Here is a 20846-nt window from a genome sequence, read left to right as displayed (position 1 = left end):
CAGCTTTACTGCCAAATTTTGCATGATAGCCTACACAATTGTAATTAATTTGTGTAGACCAGAGTCCCTGTCATCCCTGTGCTCCTTCATGTCCCATTTTTATTAGCTACCCCATCTCCGAATCTTGCTACTCCAGTATCTCCCTTTCACTTATTTCTCAATACTTGCCTCCACCACCAAGACCAACCAAGGCATCAAGAAGCAAATATCTTGGTTTAGGTGGGATACAACTGCCAGCAAAAGCACCTTCACCAAAAATCTACTTCAATAAAATAACCTATTATTTACTTATTCTGATGGAGCTTGAATTTGCTATTTGACAAATTATAAGACTTCTTGCAGGTTTTTGAATAAGACATTGTTTAGTATTAAGTGATAGATGTTAATTTAAAATAGTCAGGTATGGCGCTAGTAATGTTTTCCTTATTAAGCAGCAGACTGTTTAGTTTCCTTACACATGTACCATAGTAGATGCCTTTCTCTGTTTTCTTTAAGGTAAGACGCATTGCTGTGGAGCTTATTTCAGTTAAAGAGAACTGAGGACTCACCATTTCTAAGATGTTTAAGCATTTATCAGGTCTACAGACCTTATGTGATTACAGATATATCAAAAAAAGTCACATTTACTTTTCCAATACCTTAATGTAAGCTTCTCGCAATCATCTCCATATGTACTTCTTCCCATTACACAGGAAGAACTGAAATGTTCCTTGCATTTATAAGTAAAGACATTTAATTATGATTTAATATATATACTCTTGATTCACAGAAGTAATCTGAAGACTGAAAATACCTGTTTCATGGTCATTCCATGTTACTGGAAGCCTTTCTTTTCATATTCCTACTAGGAGCTTCCTTCAACAGATGATTGAAGCATCAAGTCCTTCATAACATTCAAATAGAAATATCCATTTTGGTTCCAAAAGGTGATAAAATTACTTGCAGACTACACCATCTATATTATTTCACTTAAGACAACACATACATTGTACCTTATTGTATTGTACTGTACCATCTATATTGTTTTACTTAAAACCACACATACATCGAATATTTTACTACTCTTTTTCCACTTCCTTCCTCCAAAATATTTAAACAAACGTTAGTAAATCCTGTCTGTAGTCTCAGCTGAAGCTGAGAAAGCTTTTAGTTCAATGTATATACTCTCCCTTCACTGACCCAAATTATAGGAGACTAACTTCAAAACCACTGACTGAAAACTAATCTTAAACACTGAACAAGTGTAACAGATCCTGTAACTATACCTTCAGAAGAAATGCCTTAGATATGCACTAGAAAAAAACTGCCACAAAATAAATACAGAACCATTGGATGTCACTTTAACTCAAAAATGAATTTCATTTTTTGCAAACCAGTAGCCCAAGGCAGTTTCTCTCAGATTCACTGTGTTACTGAAGCACAAAACCAGTAACCTCAGAGTGCTCTGGCACACAGCAACATTGCAGTGGGTCAAGTCTCTCATGGAAATGGGTGATGTAGTTGAGCTACCAGCCTGGTATCAAATAACTTCCTTCTGCTCTTAACCTGACACTGACACGTTTTGACAAATAAAGAGAAAAAAGACTGAGTCCACTTGAATCCAGATGTCCTTCCTCTAATGCTCAAAGTTCCCAGCTGCATCCCACTACTTTCTGATGTTGAAAAACAGTCTGTTGGCCATAGGGCATCCCACTGTTTCTAGACACTAGACAACAGCCATGCATCCTCCCTGAACCATGAAGCTTGGTAAGACACAGACTGCTTAGGCCACATATTCAAATTGCAAGACAATATGAAAATAACCATTTATGCTTTCTGATTCCAGGTACTGATGCAAGGGAGAAACTGTAAAAACCTTTTTCAGCTGCCAAAAAAGTCTGGTCTTTTTCAGAAAAAATTTCCTCTTGTCCCTTAATACAGATGACCCATTAGCATGTATAACTTTAAGACCACTGACCTACCCGAGAGCAGGATGGTAGAAGCAGGTGTGACCTGTTTCTGAATCTGGACAAAATCAGTGCAGTCCAAGTGCCTCCAGGGAGTCAGCTTTGTTGGCTAAAGAAATTAATCACTTGCTATCTTTTGAGCTCCTTCGAACCACTTCTTTGATATGGGCTTTTAACTCTGCAGTTGAAGTCCTTCATCCTGTTAGTTGCCATTCATCTTTTGGATTTTAAATGGTTTACCTAACTAAGTAGAAAGACATATATATTTCTACAGTGAGCATTCCCAAAATACTTCAAGTATGCACAATGTGGCAGGTCTTATCTTCAGGTAAAAATTAGCAAGTCATCCTGCCTCTAGTTTTGACTACACTCCTTGTTTTAAGCCAAATTCAGGACTGCAACAACTATGCACAGCTAATGCCCTTGGCATGATCCTGCGTGAAAGCAGAACGACCTTGGAAGGCTCAGTGAGACAGAGTTAGATGGTATTTTCCTTACAACATGGCCATATATACATATATGCCACATACCAATCCTGCTCTGATGCTCCCCAATATTCTGTGCAAATCAACATGGTACCCATTTGCCCAAGTCTCTTTACAGAGAAATCTGGTTACCTTCCATGATTTTATCTGCAATATTATCAACATCTCAAAAAATAATTACAGTTTGAATACACAAATTTTGCACTACTTCTGCTACTCTTCAAACCCATGACATATCCCTTCAGGATATCAATACCTATTAAAAAAAAAAAAAAAAAGTTAGCTTTTCAGAAAAGCTGTCCTCCTCCCTTTTGAGCATGGTTCTCTTTGTTTCTGCCTGACAGAACAGAGCGCATCAAAGAAAAGTAATAACGTATTTTGGCAGCTCCAGCTAATAAAGAAAGCATCTACCTTAAGACTTGAAGACAGCAAACTAAGATCAAGTTCATCATGTACTAGCCAAGGAAACCTGCAGAGAGTCATGCTTACAGTGAAAACAAAGATGGAAGCTTAGCTTTTTCACAAATTTCAGTTATCAGTATAGCTAAAATTGTAAGGAAGGGAAAATATTTCTAACTAGGTTGTGGAATTGTTTAAAAACAAATTAGAAATAGACAGTCACTCCTGATCTGTGTATTGGCTAGTTCCATGCACGTCTATCTGAGAACTGAACCACAAATTATTTTAAGGGTGCTTTACAGTCTACTGCAGTTGCACGGGATCAGCCTTTGGTGACTTTTTTAGTTTGAGAGCCCTCACAAAAACTTTTATTAAGAGAACATAATTTCTCCCTCATGTCTGACTTATCTGGGTATAAAACATACCAGGAGAGGAGATTGTCTCAAGTTGCAAGGAAGTCTCAGCTTTAACTGATACAGCTGAACCATTACAGAACAGGAATCATTTCAGATATAGCAATTCAGGTCAGTTCTATGAACTTGCAAATGCTCTCCCTCAAAGCAAAACTGAAGTCAGTGGGATGCCTCACACAGTCAGGGTTCTGTCTGGGCTCCAATACTGTCAGTATTTAAAATTAATTTTTTCTACAGTGTTGATGCAGAGGGTCTAGAGCTGGGGCTGAAGCTCTTCAGAGCTTTACTTTCTACAGCCATGTGCCTTGTTGCTTTGTAGTTCAAGAACTAACGAGAACATGCACACATTAACCTGTCAGAAGCATGCCCAACAGCTGGGAGGCAATCTCAGCATGGAGGATTTTGCTCTCTATGGACTGTTGTTTGCACCTTTCAAAGAAGTGCCCAAAACCCTTGAACCTACTTTACAGCCAGAACAGATTCACTTCTATTCTCATTTTTTTTCCTGCTATTTTTATAGTAGCACCTCCCTCAACAAAAAACAAAACAAAAAGCCAAAAAGGAGAAAAGTTTCTTAATAAATCAATTCCTGTTATAGGCATGTAATATTTTAAACTGCATGACTGCATTTAAGCACATACTTAAATTCAGTGTCTGCTGCCTAAATAAGCAGAAAAAAATTGTAACCTCGCAAACTTTCGTAAATTTGATTCAAAAGGGAATATGACTATTAAAATTATTATTATTCTCAGCAACAACCTTTCAGAGTAACTGAAGTAAGGATTATCTGAAGTATTTCTCTTGTCAGGTAAACTGTAAAAGTAGTTACATCCACTTAGTTACTACTAATCAATAACAAGTAAAAAATTTAGGAATGTTTAAAATCTGTATCTTTAACATCGTACATTTCATGCAACAATAAAAGTGACTGTATTTATTGTTACCTGAAAATTCATGCAACATTGTCTTACATAACTGAATATGTAAAGGATGAGACCTGCATAGTCTGGTTTAAACTGTGAATAAAGTCATCAAACCACTTTCCTGATCAACCTAATGTGTAAAAAAATTCAGCACACACACTGCAGTTATTTTAAACACTGCATGTGGGCACAAGCAATAACCAGCTGTTAAAGTACTGATGCTCCTACACGACATTTCAAAATACATTTTCTCCTGTGTTGCTAGCAGTTATTTTTGGTACATGCTCTTATGTTGTAAACCTGTTCTCCTCTACTACCTCCACTATGATCTTGACCTAGCATTTTCCTGCTACTCTAAAACTCAAATTTGAGCACAGTCAGAACCAAACCCCAGTATCTTTCTGAGACTCAAAGAGGCACACTGTGACTGTAGCTACAGCTATGCAAATCCAGGGTAATTTGGTGTGGAGCTCCTTTGGATTTGCCCCATATGGCAGATAAGAATTTGATTAAGTCTGAGCCAAAGAAGTGACCACACTAATAGGTCCATATGCCCCTTTGTTGATTTTTTATATAGTCTGAGAGGAAAGAAGCATTAACAGCCTATTACAAAACACAATAAAATTAATCAGAACATTCCCCTAGGAAATCTGTACCTGAAACTGAGTGAGAACTCATCCATGTGTTTGTTTTCTGAGGTTAAGTTCAGAGCAAGGCATGAGAAGGTACCGTAAAAATGCCAGTCTAATTAGCATAAAGCGTCTTTGAACGCAAAATACAGTTGACATCCCTTGCCATATGATGCACAACTGCCCAGCCACAACAAACACCTGCCTTGTTCATAAAAGAGGTACACCAAGACTTTTTGTGGATAAGGAATAACATTACAACTAGCCCATTCAGAACAAGAAGAGCCGCAACTTACTTTCTAGAGCACGCACCTGTGAAAAGGAACATGCTCTCCTACAAACCTGACATTTTCATAAACAGTAAAATAATTTCAGAATACCCTTTACTGTTATACAAGTCAGATATCTTAGGTTTTATGCATGAAACTTTATGAAATAAAAATTATGTTATTTGAGAACACACAGACTCTCTAAGAAGAAGAGTCTAACTAAAATAAGATACAAGTAGCAATTACATTTAAAAGAACAATGGTCATTTGCATTTAAAAGAACAACGATCAACATTTGGTAAAGGTAGGTCTGCAATGTAATCATGATCAACTTCACTCAGGAAAAAAAAAAAAAAAGCCACCTGAAACAATTTTCTTTACTAACAAGATTCTTAAAAAAAATAAAAAAAAAAAAAAAAAAATAATTATAAAATGTGCTTTGCAATATTTAAGTAGAAAATAACATCAGGCTATTTGCCTTCATGTACAATTTGATCAGATAGCATGTAATAGAGGTGACAAAGCCCTTTGAAGTTTCCTCTGAGACTTGAATTTCAGCTAATTTTCTTATGCAAATAAGGGCTAACTAGTTACTTTTTAAATTCCATCTCTTTTGACTACAAAACATCTAAATAGATTATTTGTAGCTCTAGTGTTTAAGAAGTTTTGAGTGTATTCTCATCTCATTGCACAGACAGCTATGCATAAGCCTCTCATTAAGGATAAACCACCTCTCATTGAAATGAGAATATACCCCTAAGGGTTTCTGAATTAAATCTATGTTTGGTTATTCATCCAAATTATTTTACATTTTCATAGCACTTTAACATAGTCTCTATAACTTCATGGTGAAGACAGATATACTACTCAATCTGCACTAAAAATATGAAAACATACAAGACTGCCGCATTAGCACATTTGTTAAAAGGTAGTGGCTTGGAAGATGCATTTGGCAAGCCAGTTTTGCTAGGTGTCAGGACTTCTGTCAGCATTCAATGATTGTTTGCTATCTGTCATGGCTTTTCTGTTATTTTGAACACAGTTTAAGGTATGTTTTCCCAGACAGAAGATGGAATTCAAGAAGTTCCATTTGACATAATAAATGGCTTATTTGATAAAAGCTGAGGCTAAAGGAAAACAGAAACAGTACAGAAAACTCAGGTTCAGCTCTTATGAATCCAAAACTTGACTGTGTTTTGCTGCTGGGTCTAGCATACTCTAGAAATACATTATATCTAGATCCTGACCTTCCCATTGATTCTTTTTTTTTTTTTTTTTTTTTTTTTTTTTTTTTTTTTTTTTCCTTTCACATAGTTGATATCCTATTGCTATAGTATGCTTTAGGGAGAAATCAGAAAAACTTTTCCAGATGTTGCTGATCAACCTACTTCTTTGAAACTCCATCAGAACAATAAAAGTATTTTGAAACAACTTACTTTAAAATTTTCTTATGCTATGGTTAATACATCCTGATTTGAAAAACAAATAAGTCTGTGACAGCAGCAGCCAGAATCATTTGACTTTTGATTTAAAACAAATATGTAAAGAATTAATTAGACACCATGCATCTATACGCATCTATGCATAGACTCTTTTGGTATGAAGGTCTCAGGTCTACTGGTTGAATAGGCCAAATTAATTTGGGATGTGACATCATGCTGAGTATCTCATGGTAGGTCCCAAAAATTCGTAGTTCTCAGTCATATCAGTAGGAAATAAAAGCTCTCAGTCTACAGGACAGGTCTTCCAAACACATGATACAGAACCACAGAATCATCTAGGTTGGAAAAGACCTTGAAGATCATCTTGTCTGTTAACCTAACGCTGACAGTTCACAACTACACCAGATCCCTCAGTGCTATGTTGATCCGACTCTTAAACACCTCCAGGGATGGGGACTCCACCACCTCTCTGGGCAGCACATTCCAACGCCCAACAACCCGTTCTGGAAAGAAATGCTTCCTAATATCTAGTCTAAACCTTTCCTGACACAACTTGAGGCCATTCCCTCTTGTCCTATTGCTTGTTACTTGGTTAAAAAGACTCAGCCCCACCTCTGCAACCTCCTCTCAGGTAGCTGTAGAGGGCGATGAGGTCTCCCCTCAGCCTCCTCTTCTCCAGACCAAACACCCCCAGTTCCCTCAGCCGCTTCCTGTACGACCTGTGCTCCAGACCCTGCACCAGCTTCGTTGCCCTTCTCTGGACACGCTCAAGTCATTCAATGTCCTTTTTGTAGTGAGGGGCCCAAAATATACTTCAGACTAACAGTCTGTTGTCAAAAATGACCTGAACCAGTATTTGTCTTTATCTTTTGTGATGTATTTCAGTTTAGAAAACCTACACAATCAACACAATAGTAGAATTTCACAAAGGAAATAAAATCCTTCAGCTAAATCACTTCTCGCTTTAAATGTTAGATGCTCCAGAACTTACTGAGATACCTCTCACATAGGCAAAAACCCAAGCTAACTGGGAGAAAATATTAGAGAATAATACTGAGATACCAATCTGGTTTAGAAATCATCATCTTCTGTAAGATTAACATTTTTATTTATAACTCCATAAAAATATAATACACATTTATAAAGCAGGAAAACAGAATTTATAGTATATTGAAATTCTCTGCATGCTTTAAATTGTAATAATTTGGACATTTCAAATTTAATCAAACTGACAAAAAAAAAAGTCAATGGGAGCGACTGCATCTTAAAGTTTTACACAAATTTTAATAAAATACTGAACATACAAAAATAAAGGTTTGTATACCAGCAACTCTTTACTGCTCATAAAGCTTACAGTTCACAATCAGTACAAAATAGAAACACTGAAGTGATACTGAACCTAGTGGCTTCACTTGACAACAAACGGTTCTTTTCAAAGAGAGTGAAAACAGTTTTTCAAAGTTATATAAGGGATCTGGATATCTAGCTTCTATTAATTTAAATGAGCAAACCAGAAAAAAACCTCAGTCTTGGCATTTAACGTATAAGATTGCAAATTACTCAACTCACCAGGCCACATTCTCTTCCTACTGATTTGAAAGTAATCTGCATACAAAAGGATTGCAGCCCTTATGGAGTTTCAGTTAGCATTAGAGCACATACTTTCACGATATGCAGATTATATATTTATTAAACATGTACACTCAGAAGGGAATTTGATTCTGGAACACAATGAGTTAAAACCACTTAGCTACTCTCCAGAAACATTCAGCAGGCAGGACAAGAAGATGAGAAACACTTTTACATCATGTCAGCAGTAGTGGTATGCGCTGGACTAACATGACTCAGAAGGATGCATCACACACCAAAACCTTTTAGAGTTCATATTCTGTCAGGACAGTTATTTTGCTGCACTGGCTCACATTCTCACAGCTGCAGAAAAAATGTTCCTTTCCAACAGACAATTTTCTGCCTTTGGTCTCCGCTCAGAGGTTGGGGTTTTTTTGTTTTTCCCCCCCCCCCCCCCTTTTCTAACCTGATTCCCTCCAGCTGTTTTTAAGCAGAAAACTATTTAAAGCAGAAAATTAAAACACACAATGCAAAATATCCCCCAAATTCAAATGAGCTGGCTTCATATATGGTATCCAAAAGGCTTATTCTGACTGACTTCTGCTGTTCACTGAGGTGTCAAAAATGAGCAAATTAAGAACCCTGAGGCAGAAAGGGAGCTCACAGCCACTAAAGACAGTGGTAGTATCAAAGCGCCAGTGTCTTTGCTTTGTCAATGGGCAATAGTAACCTTTATTAAAATGGAAGGCAACAGTACTGACTACTGCATTTACAGGTTATTATAAGAAAGTCAAGCAATTAAGCACCTCAGTGGTAGTGCTTAAAATTAGAGTGGTAACTAAAACAGGCATTAAAATGAGAAGATTAAAACCAGGCATTACTTTAACCACACAAGCAAAGTCTGAAATCTCAGGGGGTGGGAGAAATATTCACTAGGGAATAAAAACCTCAAGCAAAAGGAGGTCTCCAACATATTTTTTTATACTCAAGTCCACAGCATATAAGCAAGATCTATAACTTTGCTGCCTGTGGATCAAGAAAAGTACCTATAAACCACACTTCAAGCTTGCTGAGCACAAGCTGTGCAGGACAGATTCTTCTAGAACAGACATTAAAATATAAACCCCTGCATGGTACTCTGAACTAAGAAAGTTAAGAACATAGATCGTCAAGATAAATTGAAAATGTGGTGATTCCATAGGAAGATTTAGTCGTACAATCTGACATAATTCATATATTCAGGATTGCTTTTTAAAAGTCTTAGCAGTGTTGCTAAATTACACCTGTCTAACCTCTAAACTTCACAGCATAGAGACTACTGAAGGTTTACATCCTGTGTTAATGGGATACTTGTACACTTCATATGTTTTCATACAGTGATTTTATCTGTGTATATATGTACACAAAACAAAAGGAACTCTGGATATGAGCTTTTTAGGTGGGAGATTGTTAATATCTGTCATTAAGGTGTCCAAACCCTGTGCTATCAAATATGTTAGAAGAGTTCTCCAAGGGAAGAAGCCATATTTGGCACAGGTTTGGCAAGGATAGCTAAGAAATATGTGGAAAGAGAGAATGTTTCAGCCCCTTAGCGACTCTTACTGGTTTCTCAGAGCAGTCTTCAGGTTTAACACCACGCTTAAGGTCAGCCACACACAAAACATACAACATGCCTCTGCCCACTATAGCTCTAGAATTGATGGGATGATTTTCTGTATTTCTTTGATGCCATAAAGGTCAATTATTAAGTTATGAGTAGGAACGTGACAGAATAAATATAACTAACACATATATCAAAAATACTGCTGCCCCCCAAATCATATACTTCATTTTAATATACTTTGAATCTTGAAGGTATATATGTTTTAGTTTGATGCATTTCATGTACAAGTTTTAAGAGTATGTTCTTATTTTCACAGCTTCATGAATTTGCACAAAGCTAATGGCTCCCAAGGGAATTGCCATTTTATTTGTATTTTTCAGTAAGTTACTGAAACTAATACTGTCATGAAGCAAATACATAGTATATGCTTTAAATGCTTGGAAAATTAAATAGAAATAAAAAGAGGATTGTACCTTGTATATCTGGTTTTTTATTTCATTGCATTCAACTATCTCACATACTTCCCTTTTAAAAGTCTGCTTAAGTCAGTGGACTGGATTACATTCCACACAGAAGTAAGCTGCATCCTGCACAACTAGAGACACGTCCATCTACACAGCAAGGAATGCAAGTGTCAGGTGCAATTGTTGGTGATTTGAAGGACAGCAAAGCAATTTTTTCCATCAGGATCAACGTAATAGAGGCAAGATGCAGTCTTTGAGAAAAGCACACAGTTTAAATATATAGAGAAACATATGTGGCATGGAGGACGGAGAGGCAAGAGAAAACACATTAGGATTGTCAAATGAAGAAAATGTTATCTTTCCAGAACAGATCTCAATTCCAAAGGATGGAGCTCAGCTCCTCCTTCTAACAGACTGAATGCCTGATGACCATTACCCACTTTTCCATCCTTTACCCTTGGAGTGACAAGCAGCATCTTGATTCAAATGAGGCAAGTGATGACGATGATGATGAAACTGCTCAAAAGTAAGGAGCAAGAAAGCTCACAGTAACAGATTTACATTGGGTTTGAAAGATGAAGTAACCAAGATTTTTCAGGTGACTGCTCTGATCTGAAAAGCCAGCTGTCAAAATGCCAGCATCTTAAACTGTGCGTACTTCTTAAGTCCCAGCACACAACATGCTTCTTTCTTATTAAAGCAATTGAAGAATCACTTCTCAGGGGAAGAAAAAAAAAAAAAAAATCAGCAATGTGATTTCTGTGATAACCTGGATTATACTCTTGGAAGGGTATAGGACTGTGCTGGTCAGCTCTATGCACATGACTGAATTAAGGTACTCTTGCTAATATCTCCCCAAGAAGAAAAGGATTATATATGAAGATACATCTGTGTGCATAACTCAGAAAACCTATCTGTAACTCACAGTGCAGTGATACAATGCCACACTGCAGTTCCTAAGCAGGAGAGATTTTATAAAGATGGAATACAGCCTGGAGATAATCTCTTGTTTTTAAAGTAATATTTTTTGGTTTTATTTTTCTGAAAAAAACCCATGAAACTGTTTTCAGCCAGCATCTGGAAAACTATCAAATAGATTATGATGGGCCACATAATATATGTATGAATTGTTCTCTATGATGTAAATGTTAAAGAGCTCATAGATAGGACTAAATGTTGCTTCTATATATTTTTAGTGCCATAGACATTAAGAAATTTGAAACAACTGTAAAGAAAAATTCACAACAGAGAATCTTGTCAAGAAAAATCTTCATTTTTTTTTTTTCCTGAGTTTTCCCAGACATTTTCCTGAGTCAGGAAGCTTGAAGGTATATCTGGCAGAAAGCATCACTATAAACTTCACCTGCTCTCATATGCTAGCGTAGGCATTTCACTATGGCCAACTATAGGAATGAGAATAGTGGGACTAAGTGAAACTTATTCATACAATGTTAAATTAAAACTGAATTACAATAAAGCAAATAAAACATAGCAAGAAATGTTCATAATGAAAAAAAATTTTGATAGACACTGCAGTCTGGAAAGGGACTAAATTCAGACTGTAGAGAGGCAGCTTTTTATCAGAACAGAGAAATATTTGTTAAAGCTTAATATAGGTATAGATTCATTTGGCTTTTAGGGGCAAATCCCATGTAATTCATCCAACCAAAACTCCCAGTGAAGTGAATGAGTATTTTCCCTAAAGACTGCAACATTTGGCCCTTAGAAATAGAAAGCATTCAGTAATAAACAGTTCAGATTAAGCAAATTCAATAGTAGGTTTATCTGCACAAATACCAAAGAGAAAAACATATTTCAATACATTTCTAAAAGTCTACTGTAGATATACATTTACTTATAAATTATACATTTACTGTATGAATATCATAGTTTATTACTTGGAAGTCTGGAACAAGCTTATAATAGCTACTTGCATATCCTAGTTAAACTGCTGGTATTTCACCGCAGATCCTGCAGTTCACAGTCTCTAACTTGGTATTCAGGGATAAAATGTTGCAAAAAATATTTCTGAGTTGGTGAATTTAAAGATGTAATAGAATTCAGGCTTTAAAAACAGATATTACACTGACAAACTTTACATACGGATGTGAAACATCACACCTATGGACACCGACCTAAATTGGTTTGTCTCTTGTGTAATGCTTTAAAATGCAACGATTTCTCATATCACAGTCCCCAAACCAGATTCCGCTGAAAAACTAAAGGAAGACTCCCACTGAAGTCAAAGTAGACAAAAAATTACCACATGTTCAATCCTAAAATTAAGGGTAGGACATATATGAAACCTGTGTTTTATAGCTGAAGTATGGTACCTACAGATAACAACTGTGAGAACATACAGAAGCTTAGTTCACATAAGCACTGAAAGTCCAGGTGCTTCGCTATAACAGATTGAATTTCTCTATCCCACTGATCCCTCTGTTGTTCTTCCTTCACTCAGTTTGTTGTGCTTCATCTACAGCATTCCTTCATTTCTGCCCCTGTTACAACAATTCAAGCATGTTAATCATTCATAATAGACTTCATCACAGACATCTGGAAGATCAATTTTCTCAAGTGAATCTGGTACATGAGTGTATTCTGAAAAAACTGCAAAAGAGCAATTCAGAAAGTAAAGAAAAACCTGGGAAGCCACATGACATCTCTGAGAAAGCTTTGTTACACAAAAAAAAGAAAATAAATTCCACTCTTAAGGACGCTCTTGAGACTGAGAACTAACTCTACAAACTAATTAATATCTGCTATATGAATGTATTATAAAAGTCTTTCTCTATTAGATAGGAAGAAGCTTCCAGGTTCACAAAGAATTCTCCCTCATTATCACACATAACCACAACATATAAGCCTTAGATAAACTTAACAAATTTCATCTGAATTCTTGGACTATTTTTCTAAATTTCCCATTACTGGAAATAATACAATTTTCTCTGGTTTCCCACCAATAACTATCCATAGGGGGTCATCTGTGTGTATACCAAGACTCAAATCATTGTTTCCTCCCTGGTGTTCAGTTCAGTTCCTTACACAAATATAGAGAGCCATTTTGTCACCTTCCAGCCTTAAAAACATCTCACTTTTTTCAGTCATACAAAATATTCTTCTAACTTTTTATGTGGCCTTTTCTCACATATGAACTTTATGTCTCCAATGGGTGACCAGAGTATTACACACTATTTCATATAAAATCTAACCACTAACATTTTGCAATAAAATTTATACTTTTCCCCCAGATGGTTTAACCCCAGATGGCAACTAAGCCCCATGCAGCCACTCACTCACTCTCCCCAGTAGGATGGGGGAGAGAATCAGAAAAGTAAAAGTGAGAAAACCCATGGGCTCAGATAAGGGCAGTTTAACAGGTAAAGCAAAAGCTGTGCACACAAGAAAAGTAAAACAAGGAATTCATTCACCACTTCCCATGGGCAGGCAGGTGTTCAGCCATCTCCAGGGAAACAGGGCTCCATCATGCATAATGGTTACTTGGTAAGACAAACCCCAGCACTCCAGACATCCCTCCCCTTCCTTCTTCTTCCCTCAGCTTTATATGCTGAACATGACATCATAGGGTCTGGGATATCCCTTTGGTCAGCTGGGGTCAGCTGTCCCAGCTGTGTCCCCTCTCAACATCTGGTGCACCCCCAGCTTACTTGCTGGTGGGGTGGGATGAAAAGCAGAAAAGGCCTTGACTCTCTGTAAACAACTGGTCAGAAGTAACAAAACATCTCTGAAACACTGTTTCCAGCACATATTTAAAACATAGTCCCATAATAGCTACTATGAAGAAAATCAGCTGAAACCCAGGCAAAATTACCACACCCTTCCATGTCAGAGAATCATACAATGGTTTGGTTTGGAAGGGACCTTAAAGATCACCTAGTTCCAACCCCCTGCCATGGTCAAGGACACCCATCACCAGACCAGGCTGCTCAAAGCCCCGTCCAACCTGGCCTTGAACACTGCCAGGGAGGGGGCAGCCACAGCTTCTCTGGGCAACCTGTGCCAGTGCCTCACCACCCTCACAGGAAAGAATGTCTTTCTTATACCTAATCTGCATCTACTCTCTTTCAGTTTAAAACCATCACCCCTCATCCTATCATTATACTCCCTGATAAAGAGTCCCTCCCCATCTTTCCTGTAGGCCCACTTTAAGCACTGGAAGACCACTATAAGATCTCCCCAGAGCCTTCTCTTCTCCAGGCTGAAGAACCCCAACTCAGCCTGTCCTCGTAAGGGAGGTGCTTCAGCCCTTTGATCATTTTTGTGGCCTCCTCTGGACCTACTCGAGAAGGTCTATGTCTTATGTTGGGGGTTCCAGGGCTGGACACGGTATTCCATGTGGGGTCTCACAAGAGGAGAATCATCTCTCTTGACCTGCTGGCCACATTTATCTTGATGCAACCCAGGATACGGCTGGCTTTCTGGGCTGAGAGTACATACTGCTGGCTCACAGTCAGTTTTCCATCTGCCAATATCCCCAAGTCTTTCTCTGCAGGGCTGCTCTCAATCCACTCATCACCCAGTGTCTATTTGTGCTTGAGATTGCCCTGACCCACGTGCAGGACCTTGCACTTGGCCTTGTTGAACTCCATGAGGTTTGCATGGGCCCACCTCTCAAGCCTGTCAAGGTCCCTCTGGATGCCATCCCTTCCCTCCCATGCCAACCACATCACTCAGCGTGGTGTCGGCAGCAAACTCACTGAGGCGGCACTCAATCCCACTGTTCATGTTGCCAACAAGGGTGTTAAAACAGCACCAGTCCCAACATTGACCCCTGAGGAATGTCACTCGTCACTGCTCTCGACTTGGACATCGAGCCATTGACAGCAACTCTTTGAGTGCAACCATCCACACAATTCCTTACCCACCAAGTGATCCATCCATCAAATTCGTGTCTCTCCAATTTAGAGACAAAGATGTCATATAGGACAGCATCAGATGCTTTGCACAACTCCAGGTAGATGACGTCAGTTGCTCTTCCCTTATCCACCAATGCTGTAACCTCACCATAGAAGGCCACCAAATTCATCAGGCACAATTTGACCTTAGTGAAGCCATGTTGGCTGGCAATCATCACCTCCATGTGCCCTAGCACACTTTCCAGGACAATCCACTCCATGATCTTACTGGGCACAGAGGTGAGCCTGACTGGCCTGGAGTTCCCTGGGTGCTCTTTATTCCCTTTTTTAAAATGGGGGTTATGTTTCCCCTTTTCCAGTCAGCAGGAACTTCACTGGACTGCCACAACTTCTCAAATATGATGCATAGTGGCTTAGTCATTTCACCTGTCAGTTCCCTCAGGACCCTTGGATGCATCTAATCAGGTCCCATGGACTTGTGCACCTTCAGGTTCCTTAGATGGTCTCGAACCTGATCTTCTCCTACAGTGGTGGTTCTTAATCCTCCCAGTCCCTGCCTTTGCCTTCTGCATCTTGGGCGGTGTGGCTGGAGTACTTGCCAGTGAAGAGTAAGGCAAAAAATTACATCAGCCTCCTCCATATCCCAGGTGACCAAATCTCCCACTTCCTTCCAGAGAGGGCTCACCTGTTTCCTAGTCTTCCTCTTATCACCGACATACCTATAGAAGTATTCTCATCATGCAGATAAAACAGCTTTACAGTCATGAGGAAATTGCGGGGGTCATGGAGATTTCACCAGCACAAGTGGTGAGGGTGAAAGGGATTCTAGATTTTCAGGGGAGTGAAGATAATGAACAAGACTACAGGAAAGCTGTAGGGTTTGTCAATCTCTGCGGGAAGCATTATTAGTGGGAATGTAGTGATTTCCTTGGGAAGAAGGAATAACTGAGAACATGGAGTAAATGAAGCCTTGAGGGCAGACAGAGGCAACAGAAGGTTCATCTTCACAGATGGCACTGGAGCCCACCCACCCCCCTCATCTCTGCCCGCTCGGGTATAAACCCTAGCTTCCCTCTAAGGTGTCCTTCCTCCCTTCAGCAGCAGCTACTTGTCAGTCTGAGACTGCATCCCAGCCTCTCCCCCCTGTGCCTTCTGGGCTGCTGCTCTGAGAACAGGCAGCTCTTGGACAGGTAACTCAGATGCATATGGGGCAAGGAGAGCTATAGTAATGGCCAACCTTCAGTGCAGACATACCAGCACCCACCACCTCTGCATGTGGGCTTCTAAGGCAAACACCATACTTGGCCTACATCTAAAGAAATTTCTGTCTTCCCATGTTCTGTGTGACAAGTGTCCTTCATCTACATTTGAACCATGATTATGAGCCTTTGTAGTCATTCTGTCCTCAGCCAGCTATCTAGAATTCCCTCTCAAACAATGAATTTCCAACTGTAAACAGAAATTATCTGAGTTATCCACCAAGCATTTGCATGCTTGGACACTGATCTCTTGCACTTTGTAAAGCTAAACTTCTTCTCATTTCTGCAAATCCAGTTGTCATCTGAACTGCAGCTATCTCCAAAACACTGACTCATTCCTTGGCATACTCCTACATTTTATGCCAGGGTCAACAGTGAAATACTAAAGATCTGAAGACATCTTTGACAAACAAATTTCCCCCTAGCCATTACCTCTCCTTTCGCCTCAGTCAGTAATCTCTCCCTTGCTCGATATCTTTTCTGTCTCGCAGTTCCTCACTGTTCATGTTTCAATAAATAATTTCTCATTTGGCACCATAATAAGTGCTTTATTAAAGTTCATATTGATTATATCTGCCGTGGTTTTTTTTTGCATTAAACACTTCACTCATCATTTTTTCAGAGATAGAGTTTGTTTGACAATATCTGTCTCTGTCAAGTCCATACAAAATTCCATGCGACTTCATTTACCTCCACATTTCTAATTGTTCTCTCCAGCAATATTTTTATCTAAGTATTTATAGATTGTTAAGTCAAAATAAAGGTCTTGCAGTGCTCATATTTAAGTAAAGGGGAAGAGTATCAGCAGTCATTCCATAGCCCCCATAAAACATCACTCCAACTAACAGACCTTGACATACATCTTGTAGTCACTAACATTTCATCCATGTTACGCTTCACTTTTGCTCTCATAGTCAGCTGATCATCCTTACTGATAAAAGAAACAGAATGTTAACATACCTTTCCGTCTATACCTAAGCTCTACACCTGAATCTCTCTAATGAAATTTCTCCTCCCTCAGTATTTCTCATTCCTTGTGTTCTTCTGTTCCTTTGGCTGAATAGCTGTTTGTTAAAACATCTCCTGTGATATCTAACTAACCCTTGCTTTTAGAGGTTTTCATTCTATCCTTTAAAGGTTTTCTTTGCTGATTAGCCAAGAAGGAATGGAACAGACTCCCTAACTCTAATTATTTCTGAAGAATGATAATTTCACCCAGTTAAACCAGGAAACACCTCTTACTGGTTTTGCTTGTGGCACTAGTTTCAGATAACTTTTTCTATGATAAAAGTAATCATGCTCCTCTCCCACATAACAAACCCTGAATTTCTCTGTCCAGCACCTTCCCTATTTGCTTTTCCCAGTTCTTCTAAACTTTCTGTTTTGAAACGGAAGACCTGAAACATATTACTAATACATTTTCATTTATGCTTCTGTTTAAATCAAAATGAATTAGCTTGTGAACACTCAATTCAACATGGTTTTTACAACTTTTTTTTTTTTTTTTAATAAAATTAATTTCTCTAGTAATCACAACTTGCCAACTATAGAGCAAAGTATTTAAGGCTGTCACATTGATAACAGTATTTGTTCCCCAACCTCCACCTCTGAATTTCTGTGAGTGAGTTATATCTTTGCTCATAACATTGCAGGAATCTATCCACGCTGAATCCTGTCTCTGGAGTATTCAGGTAGGTCTCTCTTCACCAACCAACACAGTTTCTTTTATTGTCCTTCCCCAGAGGATTTTGATCTAACAGCATTTATTTACCTATTCTGCTCCTTCTTGCAAGTCTGCAGCACGATTAATTAATAATTTTCTCTTTAAGGAGTTGTCAGTACATTTAATGAAGATATTGCATATTATTGCCACAGGCAAAAAGAAAAATTAGCTATGCAAAAGACTATAAATGTAATATCTAGCAGAGTTTGTGTTATTAGCAGGTGCTATAGCTCAGACAATCAAAAATAGTTATTGACATGATGAACTCTGTAATACTAGAAAAATATTTAGAAATGCACTGCAGCACCCCATAAAATGTTTTTTCACCTTAAATAAGGATGACACACTTGACCTCACAACTTCATATATCCATATTACAACTGTTTCTCAATATCTCATTGGTACCTTCAGAACAGACACAGATCCAAGACCTTGAAGCGGTTTTATACAGTGCAGCAGTGTATCCATAAACTATTAATATTGTTAAGGGCATGCAAATAAAATGTTATTTATTGCTGATCCATATGACACATGTAAGAAACATCCCTTAATTAGAATTAACCATAGGAACAAAGAGAAGACCACACACCTTATAAACTGTCATATCATTCTTTACTCCTCCACAAAAGAAATGATTGCTAGAGCATCTTTTCAAGGCTGTACTCATTCCCTTACAAAGAACATAATTTATCTATTGCTACTTGTCAAAACACTCTCTATGAAAATATTCACAAAATATAGGGAATATATGATCACAGATATGTAAACCAAGTGAACAAAACAAAAACTCCTCAAACATAAAACTTGTACTTTCCTTCTCAAAGAGAATCATTTAACTTAAAACATAAACATTATATTGATTAATATTTTAAAGTTATTCAGGGAAGAAAAATTAAATAAAAGAGGAAGAGCAATAAACCTAACCAGGAAAAGGGAATCAGGAAATAAAAGTTAGGACCATCTATTACAGTAGGATATGCTTTAGACAGAATTTCTTTGGATTTTCCTTTTAGATACATTTGTAGATAGGGATCTCAAAGCAAAAACTTCACTGGAACTATGAAAATTGTATTTTTCTTCCTTTCCTTTCCTTACTTCACCTATACATTAAATTGAACAGTTACTAGTTACTTATTTCTTACAAAAAACTTGTAGATCTGCATGATCAAACCCTTCAGTGAAGTTACTGTGGTCAGTCACAAACTGCTTAACATATCTGAAGTGTAAAACGTTGTAACATGAAATACCACACTTTAAAAAAATCCAACCTAGAATACTGTTCTAGCTACTTCCCTCTTCAAAACAAATACGCACTGACATAACAACAAAAAATGAACAAGAAAAAAATCTATTCCACTGTTGCAAAGTAGCTACCTCTACAACTGTAGCCACCAAGTGCTGGTATGTTATAAGATGTTAAGCTATCTGCTCTGTTTTACTAGATTTTTTTTTTCCGTTTATAATAATAGCTAGTAACATTACCAAGAAAGTAAAATCCTGGCGTAAGAATGGCTTGGGAATTCACATGACAACTCTACTTTTATTTCTTTAGACCTCCTCAGAGGTCAACAATATTCAGATCAGGAACAATGTTTAGCTAATGAGATCAGATATATATATCTCCTCATCTTATTTAGCTTCTTGGAGGACAGTAATAGATTTCAGGAGTTCATTAACAAACTCCAGGTAAAATTTACCAGCTGTTTCTAAGAGTCTTTCTGATAGCTCTAACATGGCAGTAACAGATCAAACAGTTGTCTCCAAATTCAGAATCTACCTATGATACGTTTAGAGCTCCCAGGGAGTTAGGCCTGTGATGTGGCTTATGAAAATTTTTGTCTGTAATGCCCTGATTCAGAGCCAGGCTTGCAGAAAACAAAGCTTTTGGCACAAAAAGTGGTGGGGGAACTTCACATTCACTGATTTGCCTCTCTGTTTTACTGAGAAACATGGTTTACTTCTGCTTTAAGTACATATTGAAGTAGATTATTGATGGTTCTTCAGTCAACATAGGCTTCTGAGGTCAATACATTTTGATGCATGTCTCCTTAATGCATGAAGTCATAAATGGTTATCACCCAAAAGGGAGTGGAGATTTCTGGTTCAGCAGCTCATAAAGACCTCTGGGGAGCAGTTTCTTTAGCACAAAAACATATTAAGTCAAATTCTGCTACTTACATGAGGGAGGAAGACAAACTTTGCCAACTTTCGAATAATCTGGTCTTCAGAAGACTACTGCAGGCTATTGCTATACACAGAATTTATCAAGAAAATATGTCCCCTAAGAAGACACCACCTAGTATTCATTGAGCAACACAGATGTAAAACATGAAATACAGATGAATCTTAAGTGAACTTAGTTAATATTTGGAAACGCTAATCAGACAGAAATTCTGTGGGGTTTTGTGTTATAGAAGACTGGCTCCTACTGAAGTGATATGGGGAAGCAAATTTGTTTTTACACCTCAAAGTCCTGGCCCACAAGGAGGACACTGAGGACCTAGACGATGCTAATGAAAGAACTACACAACTTTCCTTGTATCTCTTACCTGTGGGACACTTGAGCAGCAAAGAGGAAGACAATATTCAGATGACTGTCTTGCTAGCCTCCACGGAGAGCCCATGACCACCCTGAAAAGTGTCATTTATATATGTGAAAACATCTGTACAACGTATTCTATTGCGACCAGCAAGGTTTTTAGAAGGATGAAATATATTCTAAATACTGGCCTAAATAAGCCAAGCAGATACGTTTTGGGGAGTGTAGTTTGACAATTAAAAAAAAAAAAAAATCACGTACAATGATTATTAAATATATAATGATATAAAACATAATTCTGTCTTT

At 37.9% G+C, this 20846-nt stretch overlaps 1 protein-coding gene across 1 annotated transcript in view; it reads right to left on the bottom strand.

Moving 5' to 3' along the window:
• DLGAP1 (DLG associated protein 1) overlaps positions 1-20616 on the bottom strand; it is a 403111-nt gene extending 382495 nt beyond the window's left edge. The window contains exon 1 of the mRNA XM_026842706.1: positions 20551-20616. The gene's annotated coding sequence lies outside the window, so the exon portion shown is untranslated. The remainder of the gene's footprint in view (positions 1-20550) is intronic.
• Positions 20617-20846: the final 230 nt, after the last annotated feature.

The sequence above is a fragment of the Athene cunicularia genome (genome assembly GCF_003259725.1).
Source record: "Athene cunicularia isolate RWA chromosome 2 unlocalized genomic scaffold, athCun1 chr2_part1, whole genome shotgun sequence".
In the NCBI taxonomy this organism is placed as follows: domain Eukaryota; kingdom Metazoa; phylum Chordata; class Aves; order Strigiformes; family Strigidae; genus Athene; species Athene cunicularia.
The sequence above is the reverse complement of the archived record's forward strand: the minus strand, read 5'-3'. Positions and strand labels throughout refer to the sequence as shown.